The 15,575-nt window shown below is 43.8% G+C and overlaps 1 protein-coding gene across 2 annotated transcripts in view; it reads right to left on the reverse strand.

The window, feature by feature from the left end:
* The window catches only part of plagl2 (pleiomorphic adenoma gene-like 2), a gene marked incomplete at its 3' end in the record, with an annotated part of 116,612 nt that overhangs the window by 97,724 nt on the left and 3,313 nt on the right, over nucleotides 1-15,575 (reverse strand). Inside the window, exon 1 of one of the 2 annotated variants that reach the window (XM_079238409.1) lies at nucleotides 11,588-11,626. The exons of the other annotated variant lie outside the window; for it this stretch is intronic. Of the gene's footprint in view, nucleotides 1-11,587; nucleotides 11,627-15,575 lie in introns of those variants that run through there. 2 annotated transcript variants of the gene reach the window in all.

The following is a 15,575-nucleotide window of genomic DNA, read 5'->3' on the forward strand; positions in this document are numbered from 1 at the left end:
CATTCACTGACTGGCTTTTCCTTGTAACATCCAGCTTTGCCCACTGAGGTGACCGGACAGCGATGCATGAAATGCTGTGACACATCAAGTCATTTATCGAACATCTGAATCCACTCACTTGTCGGAGTATTTTTAATTTAGTCAGCATTTCTTCCACGTGGCTTCCTCAGACCACAGCAGTGTGAGCGGACTTCCAGCCTCGCTCCGGCTGCACAGAAAACTGACGGAGCGAGAGAAGTTTGAGCGGGATGATCATCAGACAGTCCACTAGTGCCTTCCTATGATGTCCTCTCATGTTTGATTTCCTGCTTGTGTTGTTCTCACTCATATGTAAGTCGCTTTGGAGAAAAGCATCTGCTAAATGACTGTAGAATGGAATAGAATCATCAGATCTTCAGAGATCAACAGATCAGAGATCATCAGACATCACCAGATCATCAGAGATCATCAGATATCACCAGATCATCAGAGATCAGAAATCACCAGATCATCAGAAATCATCAAATATCACCAGATCATCAGAGATCATCAGAAATCACCAGATCATCAGAGATCATCAAATATCACCAGATCATCAGAGATCATCAGAAATCACCAGATCAGAAATCACCAGATCATCAGAGATCATCAGAAATCACCAGATCATCAGAGATCATCAAATATCACCAGATCATCAGAGATCATCAGAAATCACCAGATCAGAAATCACCAGATCATCAGAGATCATCAGATATCACCAGATCATCAGAAATCACCAGATCATCAGAAATTACCAGATCATCAGAGATCAAATATCACCAGATCATCAGAGATCATCAGAAATCACCAGATCATCAGAAATCACCAGATCATCAGAGATCATCAGATATCACCAGATCAGAGATCATCAGAAATCACCAGATCAGAAATCACCAGATCATCAGAGATCATCAGAAATCACCAGATCATCAGAAATCACCAAATCATCAGAGATCAGAAATCACCAGATCATCAGAGATCATCAGAAATCACCAGATCATAAGAAATCACCAGATCATCAGAGATCATCAAATATCACCAGATCATCAGAGATCAGAAATCACCAGATCATCAGAAATCACCAGATCATCAGAGATCATCAGAAATCACCAGATCATCAGAAATCACCAGATCATCAGAGATCATCAGACATCACCAGATCAGAGATTGTAGTGTCCTTAAGAAAGCCTTAGTTTGACGCTCCACACCAAAAAAGCCACAAAAAAAAACCACCAAAAAAAAAAAAAACTCCACATGGGATTCAGTTGAATAGTTTTACTTGAAGCTTAGACAACAATTTGTTCAGCAGTATGAAAGTATGAAAAACAAAATAAAAAAATTAAATGAGAGGAAATAAAACGAGAGAATGAGAGGTCAAACTAGTCTCTCCACACTTGTCTCTGTCTGTCTGCCCCGGTAATTACAGTCACTCACCCACTGCCTGGCAAGCCAATCTAATATGCAAATCAAGGTAGAGCCACAGCTTAAGCAGCTGCTATTCTTACATTAAATTAACTAGTCTAAACAAGTTATCTTCAGTTCAAATAAAAATTAAATGACATACATTCCAAACACATCAAAAACAAACACAAAGTGCCGATATTCACAACTTAAATTCTTCGTACAAAAAATTGTATTTAGGCTCCTACATTACCAGCCCCTAATTGTTATCAATGTCCTTGTAACAATTACTCAAAAAATGTGTAACTTAATTCAAAGGAGCCTAAATAATGTTACATATACATAAACAGTCTCTTAGGTCTTGACTCTTAATCTTCACCCTGAGTGAAACGGGATACTTGCTTCATAACTTATCTTCAAGTATCTTCTGATTCCTGAAGAAGACAGAGCTTTGTTATTGGGCGACAGAGCTCGTTGGTTTTAGTCTTCACTTTCACCTGATGAACAAAGCCATTTTTGTCAGGAAATGTCTCCACAATTCTCCCAAGTGGCCATGAATTTCTGGGTAATGTATCATCCACAGACAGTTTCTTGCAGGTTTAGTCCATCGCTGACGTTCTTGAAGCTGTGAGATATTCATTGCACCAGCATTTCCAGAAGATATCTGCCAGATATTGAACCTGTTTCCATCTGCGAGTAACGTATTGGTCATCTTTAGGCCTCTAGATCATGGAGGTCTGGTGATGCCTTTGTGATGGGCCTGCTGTTTATGATTGCTTCTGCCTCACAAAGCAAGGTGTGGAGACCTTCTTCATCCAAAAGTTGCTCCTTTACTGTGATATTGAGGATCTTTCTTACTGAACCGATTAATGTTCCCAACGTCCTCCGTGGTGAGAACCTGCTGGTGGATTAAAACACCATTGAACACCTTTCTGTTGCAAGTGTGTCTCAATCTTGCTGGTGTTCCATTCCTTGATCAACTTCTTTAGCTCACCATCAGCTGACCGGAAGTTGGTTCTGTTGTCAGAATACATTTCTCTGATCTGTCCTCGTCTGGTGAGAAATCTTCTGATTGCGTTGAGACATGCATCCGTGTCTAATGAAGATGCCATTTCTAGATGAACAGCTCGAATGGCGAGACAGGTAAAGATAACGTTATATCTCTTTACTTGTCCTCTTCCCCTTTTAACCTGAAAAGGGCCAAAATAGTCTTGAGATCCACCTTTTCCAGCTTTTAACAACACTGTCTGGCAGTGTTTCATCCCAGCTGACTTTCTGTCGACATAAATCCTGCAAGATTTTTTTTGCAGGGAGTATCACTGGAGCGAGAAAGCCTAATGGGTCAAAAATGGAACTAAGGAGGGAAAGCAGACCTCTCCTTGTAAGTGGTCGATCTTTGAGGTTGATCTTGAACCTGAACTGATCCAACTCGGCACACCATTGGATGCCCAGTGCTCTTTCCACTAGTAAGATGTCTTCATCCAAATATCCATCCATCCATCCATCTTCTGCCGCTTATCCGGGGTCGGGTCGCGGGGGCAGCAGCCTAAGCAGGGAAGCCCAGACTTCCCTCTCCCCAGCCACATTTACCAACTCTGCGGGGGGATCCTGAGGCGTTCCCAGGCCAGCCGAGAGATATAATCCCTCCAGCGTGTCCTGGGTCTTCCCCGGGGTCTCCTCCCAGAGGGACGTGCCTGGAACACCTCACCAGGGAGGTCCAGGAGGCATCCTGACCAGATGCCCGAGCCACCTCAACTGGTTCCTCTCGATGCGAAGGAGCAGCGGCTCTACTCTGAGCCCCTCCCGGATGACCGAGCTCCTCACCCTATCTCTAAGGGAGAGCCCGGCCACCCTGCGGAGGAAACTCATTTCAGCCGCCTGTATACGAGATCTCCTTCTTTCGGTCACGACCCACAGCTCATGACCATAGGTGAGGGTAGGAACGTAGATCGACTGGTAAATGGAGAGCTTCGCCTTCTGGCTCAGCTCCTTCTTCACCACGACAGACCGGCGCAGAGTCCGCATTACTGCAGACGCCGCACCGATCCGTCTGTCCATCTCACGCTCCATCCTACCCTCACTCGTGAACAAGACCCTGAGATATTTAAACTCCTCCACTTGAGGCCGGACCTGACTCCCGACCCGGAGAGGGCAATCCACCCTATTCCGGCTGAGGACCATGGTCTCAGATTTGGAGGTGCTGATTCTCATCCCGGCCGCTTCACACTCAGCAGCAAATCGCTCAAGCGAGAGCTGGAGATCACGACCAGATGAAGCCAACAGGATACAAATACAAATCCTGAAATCCTTGTGCTCTTTCCTTCTCTGGAATAGAGTTGAGGAACTGTCTGCTGTTACTTGACCCCTTTGTCAGTCGAAATCCACCCTTTGCCAACATATCTCTCAATCCAGTACAAAGGGTTACAGCTGTATCTTCATCAACATATGACTTAAGACAGTCATCCACATAGTAATTGTTCTGTACTGTTTTAGCCACGTCCTGACCAAATTTGTTTGCAAAATCGGTTGCACACTTCTGAAGCACAAAGGTTGCAACACTTGGAGATGATGTTGCACCAAAAATGTGAACCAACATCTTATGCTCGACAAGGTCCTGGTCATAGTTACCGTCAGGCCACCACAGAAACCTGAGGAGATTTGTGTCTTCACTGCTGACTCTTACTTGGTGGAACATGGCCTCCACATCAGCCATGGCTGCCACAGGCTCCTGCCGGAACCTCAGGAGGACTCCCCCTAATGAACTCGTTAAATCCGGTCCCTGCAGGAGCTCCTGGTTCAAGGATGTTCTTCTGAAGCTTGCTCCACAATCGAACACAACACGCAGCTTCTGCTTTGTTGGATGTCTGACTCCATGGTGAGGCAGATACCACGTTTGTCCCTCAGGAGGCTCATGTTCGGAAGCATCAAGCCTTCACTGCATAGCCTTTCTTAAGAAGATTATCTATGAAGGCAACATATTCCTTGTAAAACTTGATATCCTTTGAGAATCTTTTCTTCAAGTTTAATGCGCATTGCTCTGTTGTTTGGCATGCACAGTGGTTTTTTCCTCACTGGTAAACAAACGCTGTAGTGACCGTCCTTCAGTGTAGCAGATTGCGACACCATCCTTAGAAACTGATGGTCATCCTTCGACATCTCAATGTCCTCATTTTGTCCAGCATCAGGAAAGTCCTGCTTAAACTGCAAATGCCAGAGCTCTTCTAGCTTAGCCACTAAGATGCTGTTTGCAGTTATTCCTATCAGATTGTTTGTTTCAGGTGTGGTGCTTCCACCTCTAAGAGGTCCATTCACCGTCCAGCCTAATAAAGTTTTTACTGCATATGGTCCAGTGTCCTTGCTACTGACCACTTGCAGTGGCTCCATTGCCTTGGGAACATTGGCCCCAATTAGCAATCCAACTTCCGCTTGGACAGTCGGAATCCACACCTCCTTTAGATGAGGCCACTTAACATCCTTTTGAAGGGGAATGTTGTCCTTAGTTACAGGAATGCTCCTCTGCGAATACACTTCTGAAAGTTCAATAAACTGGTCTGCCTCCAGACTGCTGACTTCCAGATCTGTGACAACACGTGTTCACGACTGATTCATTTCCAATGGTATGTAATGAGATGCAGACATTACGCCCATTCATATTCAGCTGGTTTATCAGTGACTCTGTAGCAAAGGTAGCTGAGCTGCCTGGATCCAAAAATGCATATGTTATCACTGTTTTGGTTCCCTTTCTTGCCTTGACACACACTGGAATGATCTAAAGAACACAATCATCCTTACCGACCCCAGTGACATCCACTGCTTCAGTTGTTTGCACAAAGGCACTTGATACATATTGCTGTTCACAACTTTTCCTTTCTGTTTCATCTCTTAAGTCCTTATTGATTATGTGTAGCAGTGTGGGATGAAACTTGGAGCATTCTTGACATTGAAGCTTCTGCTTACAGTTGCTACTCATATGACCATGTTTCAGACATGCAAAACACATACCTTTAGTTTTTAAGAAATTGATCTTGTCTTTGTGCTGCATGCTCTTGAATTTTTTGCAAACTGTGAGGTTGTGCTGTGCTCCATTGCAAAAGCTACATGGCTCACTGCTAGCATCGCGCGGCATCTTTTGTACTTATGCTAGTATCCTTTATGTCTCCATAGAGTGGGTGCAAAAGATACCTAACTTGCTGGTTGACAAAATCGACAAAGTCCTTGAACTTTACTCTCTTCTTTCTTGCAGGTCACAGGCAGATTTTCGCCAAGATTCTTTAAGCTTGTATGGAAGCTTGTTTGCTAATGCTTTTATATTAGCAGTGTTGTCCAGGTCTTCCATGTAGTGAATATCTTTCATTGAGTTGGAGCAACCCGTAAGAAACAACGCAAAAGACTGAAGAGCAACACCATCTTCAGACTTAATTGTCTGCCAATCCAAAGCCTCCTTTATGTAGGCTTCTGCTATCTTGAAATCATCACCAAAGAACTCCTTCAACATCCATTTTGCTTTGGCATAACCTGCAGAAGAATCCATATGAATACAGCTTTTAACCAGCTCGTGTGGTTGTCCACTTGTGTACTGAAGCAAAAATTGCAGGCGATCACCAACACGGCTTTCAACTCCATGTTCAATGGCTCTGATGAAGGAGTTATACTTCAATGGGTCACCGTTAAAGGTTGGAATGGTGAGATCCGGAAGTAGTGCCGCTTTGTGGTTCTTCACAAGATACTCCGTGATGTTAGCTTGTACGGAGATGGCTTTAGATAGTTCACCAAGCGCTGGTCCTACTTGATCTTTATTTTCTGTGTTTGGGGTAGATATGGCCCTTTTTATATCTACTGGAGGAGAATTAAGTTTAAAATCCAGAACTGATAAGCTGTGCTGTGATATTTGTTGAATATTATGTTTTTTGCCTGACCGTTCACCTTCAGTTGCAATGATACTATCCACTTCTTGAACATACTTGTATTTTTGCAAAACTTCCATCTTTGCATCAGATTCAGCAAGGGCAGTCTGCATTGCATGCATTTCCTTTCTAGCCTTTATTGCACCCTCTATTTTCTTTTGCTGGGCTTCAAACTCTGCCTCTTCCTGTTCAATGGCTAACTTTTCCTGCAAAGCCCCTGCCTTAGCTTTTAACAATGCCCGCTCTATTTCTGCCTTTAATCTGACTGAAGACGATGTTGAGACTGTGCTCCCACATTGCGAGGTAGACCTGCTGTGACGTTTGACAGTCAACTTTGAAGAGGCAGACCTTGAATCTGCAGGTGATACCTGTTTATCACATTCTTCAGCCTTAACAGCACTTTCCAATACATCCTTCATTCATTTCTCACTCTTCCAGAAGAAATCATTTATTATTTTATTCTTTGGATCAAACCAGCTCCTTTGATCAGCCACAAATTCTTCCTCACTCATTAATTTCTCCAACTCTGAATTTATGTCCGAAAACTCCTGATGCAAGCCATTGAAGTCAACACAAAGCTTATCAACATTTTCATCATTTTCCATTAATTGTTCAATATGGTTCATTAAGCCAGTTAACTGTGATAGCTTGTACCTCCGTGCTTGGATTTGTTTAGTTATGCATTCTCCTAGAGCCTTTTCCGTCATTTTTACTGTACGTTTTCCAATGTCCTGCTCCTCCATGACGAGCAAAAGTTTCCCGTGTTATGCACAAAAATGTCAAAACACTAAGCAGGTTAACACCCAAAAAATGTGTTCCACTTTGTCCTTCAATAAAAAAACGATCCTTAATTATTTACTCACATATTTTGGTCATTTTGTCCTCCGTAGACTGCTTGCAATTAACACCTGTCATAGGGCAGCAGAGTTCCGTCCTTTTTTCCTTGTTTAATTCCACCTTTTCTGAGTGTTTCAGGCTGTTCATTATTCCTTGAAGAGCAAGTTTTTTTGACTAATGTAGTGTCCTTAAGAAAGCCTTAGTTTGACGCTCCAATCCCTCGTAATCCACACCAAAAAAGCCAAAATATATATTTATATATATATACATATATATATGTATATATATGTATATATATTCCACAGAATCCACAGGATTCAGTTGAATTGTTTGCTTAAAACTTAGACAACAATTTGTTCAGCAGTTTGAAAGTATGAAAAACAAAATTAAAAAATGAAATGAGAAGAAATTTTTTTAAAAAATGAGAATGAGAGGTCAAAAAACTGTGTGGCTCTCCTCCACACTTGTCTCTGTCTGTCTGCCCCGGTAATTACAGTCACTCACCCACTGCCTGGCAAGCATCGACTATATAAAGAGATGGGCGGAGCCTCCGTGACGTCACTCGTAGGTTTCTGAAGACCTGAATTGAAGCTCGGTGGGTGGTTCCTACCATCACCATCGTCTCACCCGGAAAACACAAATATGGACAAAGAGGTGGAGCTGAGAGGGGGGCTGTGAGCGTCATGGTGGATGATTGACATAGAGCTAACCAAGCTAACCCGGAGATAACAGGAACTAACCAGCTAACGGAGGTAAGCGGGCTAAAGCTAAGTCACGTTGTTAACCGGCTAAAAACCGCGGTTGTTCTACGTTCTTCTGACTTGATGCAGGAGATTGGGAACCTGTCAATCAAAAGGACACGCCCCCAAGCATGCCGAACTTCAAGATTAAATTACTTTTAAACGGGCGAGTTAGAAAAAAATTCACTCCCCCCACAGTTGTCATGAAGGTAAACCTGACCTATTAAACCTAAAATGGATTTTTGAACCAGGCAGTAAACATGTTTATTTCTGCTGTGAAGTTGGTCTTTTTAACATGGGAGTCTATGGGGATTTGCTCTGTTTTGCAGCCTCTAGTGGATGAAGGGGGAACTGCAGCTTTATGCACTTCTGCATAGGCTTCACTTGTTACCGCCGGAGGTTGCCACTTGGTGCCAAGCCAATCTAATATGCAAATCAAGGTAGAGCCACAGTATCCTCTCTTAAGCTGCCGACCATTCTTACATTAAATTAACTAGTCTAAACAAGTTATCTTCAGTTCAAATAAAAATTAAATGACATGACAAATACATCAAAAACAAACACAAAGTGCCGATATTCACAACTTAAATTCTTCGTACAAAAAATTGTGTTTAGGCTCCTACAGAGATCCCCAGATCATCAGAGATCACCTGTTGCTACAACTAAAGAAGAGAACGAGTGATTCGGCGACTCTCTCTCTGCCTCTTGGATCTGGTTTAGTTTCATCCACTGACTTGAAACGCCCGTCACGTGTCGGTGGAGTTTCAGGCATGTTACTGTAAAACACGCAGAGCTGAGTCCCAGCTTTCTGACATGATTCAGGCGTGTTCCTGCAGCACCGCTGTTCTCCCGTCTAAAGATGATAACAGGAAGGTTCCTGCAGGATTTTTTTTCCTTCTGATTTTATCTAATAAAACACGATGTGATCTGGGAAAAGCCCAGAGAAGACTTTCGTCTCCATTGGCAGATTTAGCCAATATCCCACAGGAAGATCTGAAATGTTCCAGAATAAATCTAACGATGCCAGAAGAACCTGCTCTTCCGGATCCATCTGAACTGATTTTCTATCATTTCAATTTCTATTTAAGCTTTAAAGAAAAAAGTTTTTCCTGCCTGTCGGAGTCCATTATTTTACAATTAATCGCAATAATATAATTAATCGCCCGCGCAGCGCCTGCGGCGTCCAGAACGAGTGTCTGCCAACATGAAAACTGACACAGTCCACAAAGTTTATTCAGGTTGGTCGTTATGGCAACTAAACAAGCAACACTTCTCATAAAGCCTTCTTCGGAGCGACACGACGACATGCTGAATGTTAGAAATCCCCCTGAACACCAGCAGAAACCTGACATGTCTCCTGAGGAAAGCCGGCTTCCAGACGGGCCCGCGGTCCGCTCCCTGGCCCGGAGGAGGAATCCGTCTGACACGTCAAGCAGAAGCTGCTCTCAGTTCCACCTGAAGCTGCAGCTGGTCGAACAACACGCGGGAAGCCGTGACACAAGTCAGACCGGAAGGAGAATTTCACTTCCGTAACAATCATTGCCTGCAGATGCTCTGCGTTTCCCACGCGCCCCGCTAGCTGATCAATAACTTCCACACGGTGATCGCACGGAGCAACGATTGGCAGCTTGTTTATAAATGACACATCACATCTGTTTACTAAATTAAACAAGAAAACAGCAACAAACACCAGCAAAGTGTGATTTAGAGAAAGCACCGTTAGCTGCATGTGTATGACGACTAAACTGCGAATTATTCAGAGCTGAATTATCCACGTTTCTGTCGAAGGACACCAAGAACGGCAGCGAGCTGATGCTGCGAAGAGGAGACGCAGAGAGACGCTAGCGTCATCCCGTTCCAGTGCAGAGTCCAGTGTTTAACCTAGGATCTGAAGCCGTTCGGGACGTCCGAGGGATCAGAAGATGATGTGATGATACAAAGTCTGAATGAAACAGCAGTGAAAATACCATCTGCATAGCTGCATAACCTATGTACACAATCAGTCAACACGCCTTCTCTGATTGGTCGATTACATATCTGTTGGATGTAGAGCTGCAACTAACGATATTTTAATACTCGAATAATCTGTAAATAATTTTTTCGATCAGTCCCGATTATGTGTGTCCTGCCCACCATGTGAGCTTCCAGCTGACGCAGCTCTTTTTACTGGTTCCAGTATGTTTTACCCCACTCTCTCCATCTGCATCACATTAACGTCCCCCTGATTCCCAGTCAGTCCCAACATAATGTCCTTTAGGAAGTTAACAGAACGACTCCTGAACCAGCAGAATATTAAACTTAACAGCTTCCTACTAATTTATTCTGAAATTAGCTATATTGTCACAGCCAAGCTGGACAGAATTTCCCTCAAAAGGAAAACAAAAATATTTTAACATCTTAATTTCCGTAGAATTGCATTGAAATGATTATTTACATCTTGAAAAATCCTGTTTTGTAGGTAAACAAGAGAATCCTTTAAAACATTCCTGAATCCAAACGGTGATCCGGATCACCACCAGAACTAAATCACTTCTTCCTTTTCACATTTCTAACAACTCCTGAACGTCTCATGAAAATCTCTCCATAACTTTCTGAGTTATCTTGAACACAAAAAGATAAACGGCAGTAAAACCAGAAGCTCTTTGGCAGCGGTAACAACAGCACATAGCTACTCGCTAATGCTAACTTTAGCTAATGCTAACTTTAGCTAATGCTAACTGCCATCCAGAACGCTGGAAACCATGACTCCGGGGTGCTTTCCTTCCAGATGCTCATCATGACTGTCGTGCTGCCGTGGTACGCCGACTCTGCGTGGCAGACGACACATTTCCCCTGTTTGACACTTTGTTTAGCGTGAAATATCCCCAAACTGTGGAAACAGGTTGCACTGCCGTCAGTTTCTTCTTCGTTGTTTAAACAAAGACGCTGCAGGACAATACTGCCCCCAGAACTTCCTGTGGTGCTTTGCTTCGTTTGCTCAGTGGTTAGAGTTCTTCTACTGTCTGAAAAGCTGTGGTTGGTAAACGGCGTTAAGTTGCCTGGAGTAGTGTTTTATTAGCAAAGCCATTACGACGTTTATAACGCAACGCGTCGACAAGGAAATCTCACGTCGATGAGTTTTTATTGTTGATGTTGTCGACAAATCGTTGCAGCCTTAGTTGGAAGAGAATATTAAAGAAAATCGACTTCAGTTTAAAAAAAAAAAAAAAAAAATCGCTGGAAGGAATTTTGTTACTGATGTGAACATTCACGTTGATTTGATGTTGAATCGATTCATTATTTGCAAGCAATATAGGGAGCAGGTGTGTGTGTCCCTTTTGGCGCGGCTGCAGGTGTAACAACACGCATCAGTAACTTACTAAATCAGTAACAGTTGTAAATGCAGACGTCATCTTACAGTTCTGAATCAGAGACAAGCGAACCATTTTTCATCTCATTAAAACAAAATAGATGAAAACTCCTCGTCCTGCTTTCAGCAGCTATCCAGCTGCAGTTTAGGGGATGGGATGCAGGTGTGTGTGTGTATGTGTAAGTCTGTCGTTTTTACAGGTTAAGTCAGAAACCAGGACTATTCCTCATGTATAAGACCTGGACAACCAGATAAACGTCATCATTTAGCTGATGATATTACAGCAGGCAACAGACCAACATGGCAACGCATCTCATTTCACTATATCTGCAACCCACCTGCTCTTCCTGACTACGCCTTCATCTGCAGTGGGTCCTGTCTCAGTCCAACAACACATTCTCTATTCCCGCCTCAGCCAGACCCTCAGGTTAGGTACATGTCAGTGTCCTCCTAAACCAACGCAGAGAAAAGACTGAATAAATGTGTAGCAGACAGCCTGGTGGGAGTGGCCCGGAAGTGGCCTGGAAGCGGCCCGGAGGTGGCCCGGAAGTGGCCTGGAAGCGGCCCGGAGGTGGCCCGGAAGTGGCCTGGAAGCGGCCCGGAGGTGGCCCGGAAGTGGCCGGGAAGCGGCCCGGAAGTGGCCTGGAAGCGGCCCGGAGGCTGAAAACTTTGTCTGGGGTGAAAGCATGTATGAAGTCGGGGACAATGTGCAGAAAAATGGAACGGTGAAGAACAGAATGACTATAAAGTAAAGAGTTATTGAGAAAAAAGAGAGAGACAGAAAGAGAGAGAAAACCTACAGCCAATCAGCAACAGCTGAAAAGCCACAGTTGCGCATATCTTCCCAGAAAAAGCTCCATGTGGAAAAGTGGCACCGTGTGGTTCAAGCATGTAGCGTTTAAATTACAGCATGTAGCATCATACCGTTTGAGTTAGAGTATGTAGCATCGTGAGCATGTAGCATCGTACCGTTTGAGTTAGAGTATGTAGCATCGTGAGCATGTAGCATCGTACCGTTTCTGAGTTAGAGCATGTAGCATCGTACCGTTTGAGTAAGAGCATGTAGCATCGTACCTTTTGAGTTAGAGCATGTAGCATCGTGAACATGTAGCATCTTACCGTTTGAGTTAGAGCATGTAGCATCGTGAGCATGTAGCATCGTACCGTTTGAGTTAGAGCATGTAGCATCGTGAGCATGTAGCATCGTACCGTTTGAGTTAGAGCATGTAGCATCGTGAGCATGTAGCATCGTACCGTTTGAGTTAGAGCATGTAGCATCGTGAGCATGTAGCATCGTACCGTTTGAGTTAGAGCATGTAGCATCGTACCTTTTGAGTTAGAGCATGTAGCATCGTGAGCATGTAGCATCGTACCGTTTGAGTTAGAGCATGTAGCATCGTACCGTTTGAGTTAGAGCATGTAGCATCGTACCTTTTGAGTTAGAGCATGTAGCATCGTGAGCATGTAGCATCGTACCGTTTGAGTTAGAGCATGTAGCATCGTGAGCATGTAGCGTCGTACCGTTTGAGTTAGAGCATGTAGCATCGTACCGTTTCTGAGTTGGAGCATGTAGCATCGTACCGTTTGTTAGCGCATGTAGCATCATACCGTTTCTGAGTTAGAGCATGTAGCCTCGTACCGTTTGAGTTAGAGCATGTAGCCTCGTACCGTTTGAGTTAGAGCATGTAGCCTCGTACCGTTTGAGTTAGAGCATGTAGCCTCGTACCGTTTGAGTTAGAGCATGTAGCCTCGTACCGTTTGAGTTAGAGCATGTAGCCTCGTACCGTTTGAGTTAGAGCATGTAGCATCGTACCGTTTGAGTTAGAGCATGTAGCATCGTACCGTTTGAGTTAGAGCATGTAGCATCGTACCGTTTGAGTTAGAGCATGTAGCATCGTACCGTTTGAGTTAGAGCATGTAGCATCGTACCGTTTGAGTTAGAGCATGTAGCATCATACCGTTTGAGTTAGAGCATGTAGCATCATACCGTTTGAGTTAGAGCATGTAGCATCATACCGTTTGAGTTAGAGCATGTAGCATCATACCGTTTGAGTTAGAGCATGTAGCCTCGTACCGTTTCTGAGTTAAAGCATGTAGCATCGTACCGTTTCTGAGTTAGAGCATGTAGCATCGTACCGTTTCTGAGTTAGAGCATGTAGCATCATACCTTTTGAGTTAGAGCATGTAGCATCGTGAGCATGTAGCATCGTACCGTTTGAGTTAGAGCATGTAGCATCGTGAGCATGTAGCATCGTACCATTTGAGTTAGAGCATGTAGCATCGTGAGCATGTAGCCTCGTACCGTTTGAGTTAGAGCATGTAGCATCGTGAGCATGTAGCATCGTACCGTTTGAGTTAGAGCATGTAGCGTCGTACCGTTTGAGTTAGAGCATGTAGCGTCGTACCGTTTGAGTTAGAGCATGTAGCGTCGTACCGTTTGAGTTAGAGCATGTAGCGTCGTACCGTTTGAGTTAGAGCATGTAGCGTCGTACCGTTTGAGTTAGAGCATGTAGCGTCGTACCGTTTGAGTTAGAGCATGTAGCGTCGTACCGTTTGAGTTAGAGCATGTAGCGTCGTACCATTTGAGTTAGAGCATGTAGAGTCGTACCGTTTGAGTTAGAGCATGTAGCGTCATACCGTTTCTGAGTTAGAGCATGTAGCATCGTACCGTTTGAGTTAGCGCATGTAGCATCATACCGTTTCTGAGTTAGAGCATGTAGCATCGTACCGTTTGAGTTAGAGCATGTAGCATCGTACCGTTTGAGTTAGAGCATGTAGCATTGTACCGTTTGAGTTAGCGCATGTAGCATCATACCGTTTCTGAGTTAGAGCATGTAGCCTCGTACCGTTTGAGTTAGAGCATGTAGCATCGTACCGTTTGAGTTAGAGCATGTAGCATCATACCGTTTGAGTTAGAGCATGTAGCATCATACCGTTTCTGAGTTAAAGCATGTAGCATCGTACCGTTTCTGAGTTAGAGCATGTAGCATCGTACCGTTTCTGAGTTAGAGCATGTAGCATCGTACCGTTTCTGAGTTAGAGCATGTAGCATCGTACCGTTTGAGTTAGAGCATGTAGCATCGTACCGTTTGAGTTAGAGCATGTAGCATCGTACCGTTTGAGTTAGAGCATGTAGCATCGTACCGTTTGAGTTAGAGCATGTAGCATCATACCGTTTCTGAGTTAGAGCATGTAGCATCGTACCGTTTGAGTTAGCGCATGTAGCATCATACCGTTTCTGAGTTAGAGCATGTAGCATCGTACCGTTTGAGTTAGAGCATGTAGCATCGTACCGTTTGAGTTAGAGCATGTAGCATCGTACCGTTTGAGTTAGAGCATGTAGCATTGTACCGTTTGAGTTAGAGCATGTAGCATCATACCGTTTGAGTTAGAGCATGTAGCATCATACCGTTTCTGAGTTAAAGCATGTAGCATCGTACCGTTTCTGAGTTAGAGCATGTAGCATCGTACCGTTTCTGAGTTAGAGCATGTAGCATCGTATCGTTTCTGAGTTAGAGCATGTAGCATCGTACCGTTTCTGAGTTAGAGCATGTAGCATCGTACCGTTTCTGAGTTAAAGCATGTAGCATCGTACCGTTTCTGAGTTAGAGCATGTAGCATCATACCGTTTCTGAGTTAAAGCATGTAGCATCGTACCGTTTAAGTTAGAGCATGTAGCATCGTACCGTTTCTGAGTTAGAGCATGTAGCATCGTACCGTTTCTGAGTTGGAGCATGTAGCATCGTACCGTTTCTGAGTTAGAGCATGTAGCATCGTACCGTTTCTGAGTTAGAGCATGTAGCATCGTACCGTTTCTGAGTTAGAGCATGTAGCATCGTACCGTTTAAGTTAGAGCATGTAGCATCGTACCGTTTAAGTTAGAGCATGTAGCATCGTACCGTTTCTGAGTTAGAGCATGTAGCATCGTACCGTTTCTGAGTTGGAGCATGTAGCATCGTACCGTTTCTGAGTTAGAGCATGTAGCATCGTACCGTTTGAGTTAGAGCATGTAGCATCGTACCGTTTCTGAGTTAGAGCATGTAGCATCGTACCGTTTAAGTTAGAGCATATAGCATCGTACCGTTTAAGTTAGAGCATATAGCATCGTACCGTTTAAGTTAGAGCATATAGCATCGTACCGTTTAAGTTAGAGCATGTAGCATCGTACCGTTTCTGAGTTAGCGCATGTAGCATTGAACAGTAAATGTGTGCATGTAGGGAGTGTGTCTGGATGCTGCTCTGCACATTCATGTGAGTTTTCAATCCGTCTTTTACACAGAAAAGCATCTTTCTTCATGGCTGCCAGATAAATGTAGTGAATATAAA

The sequence above is a fragment of the Telmatherina bonti genome (genome assembly GCF_933228915.1).
Source record: "Telmatherina bonti genome assembly, chromosome: 4".
NCBI classification, from domain to species: domain Eukaryota; kingdom Metazoa; phylum Chordata; class Actinopteri; order Atheriniformes; family Telmatherinidae; genus Telmatherina; species Telmatherina bonti.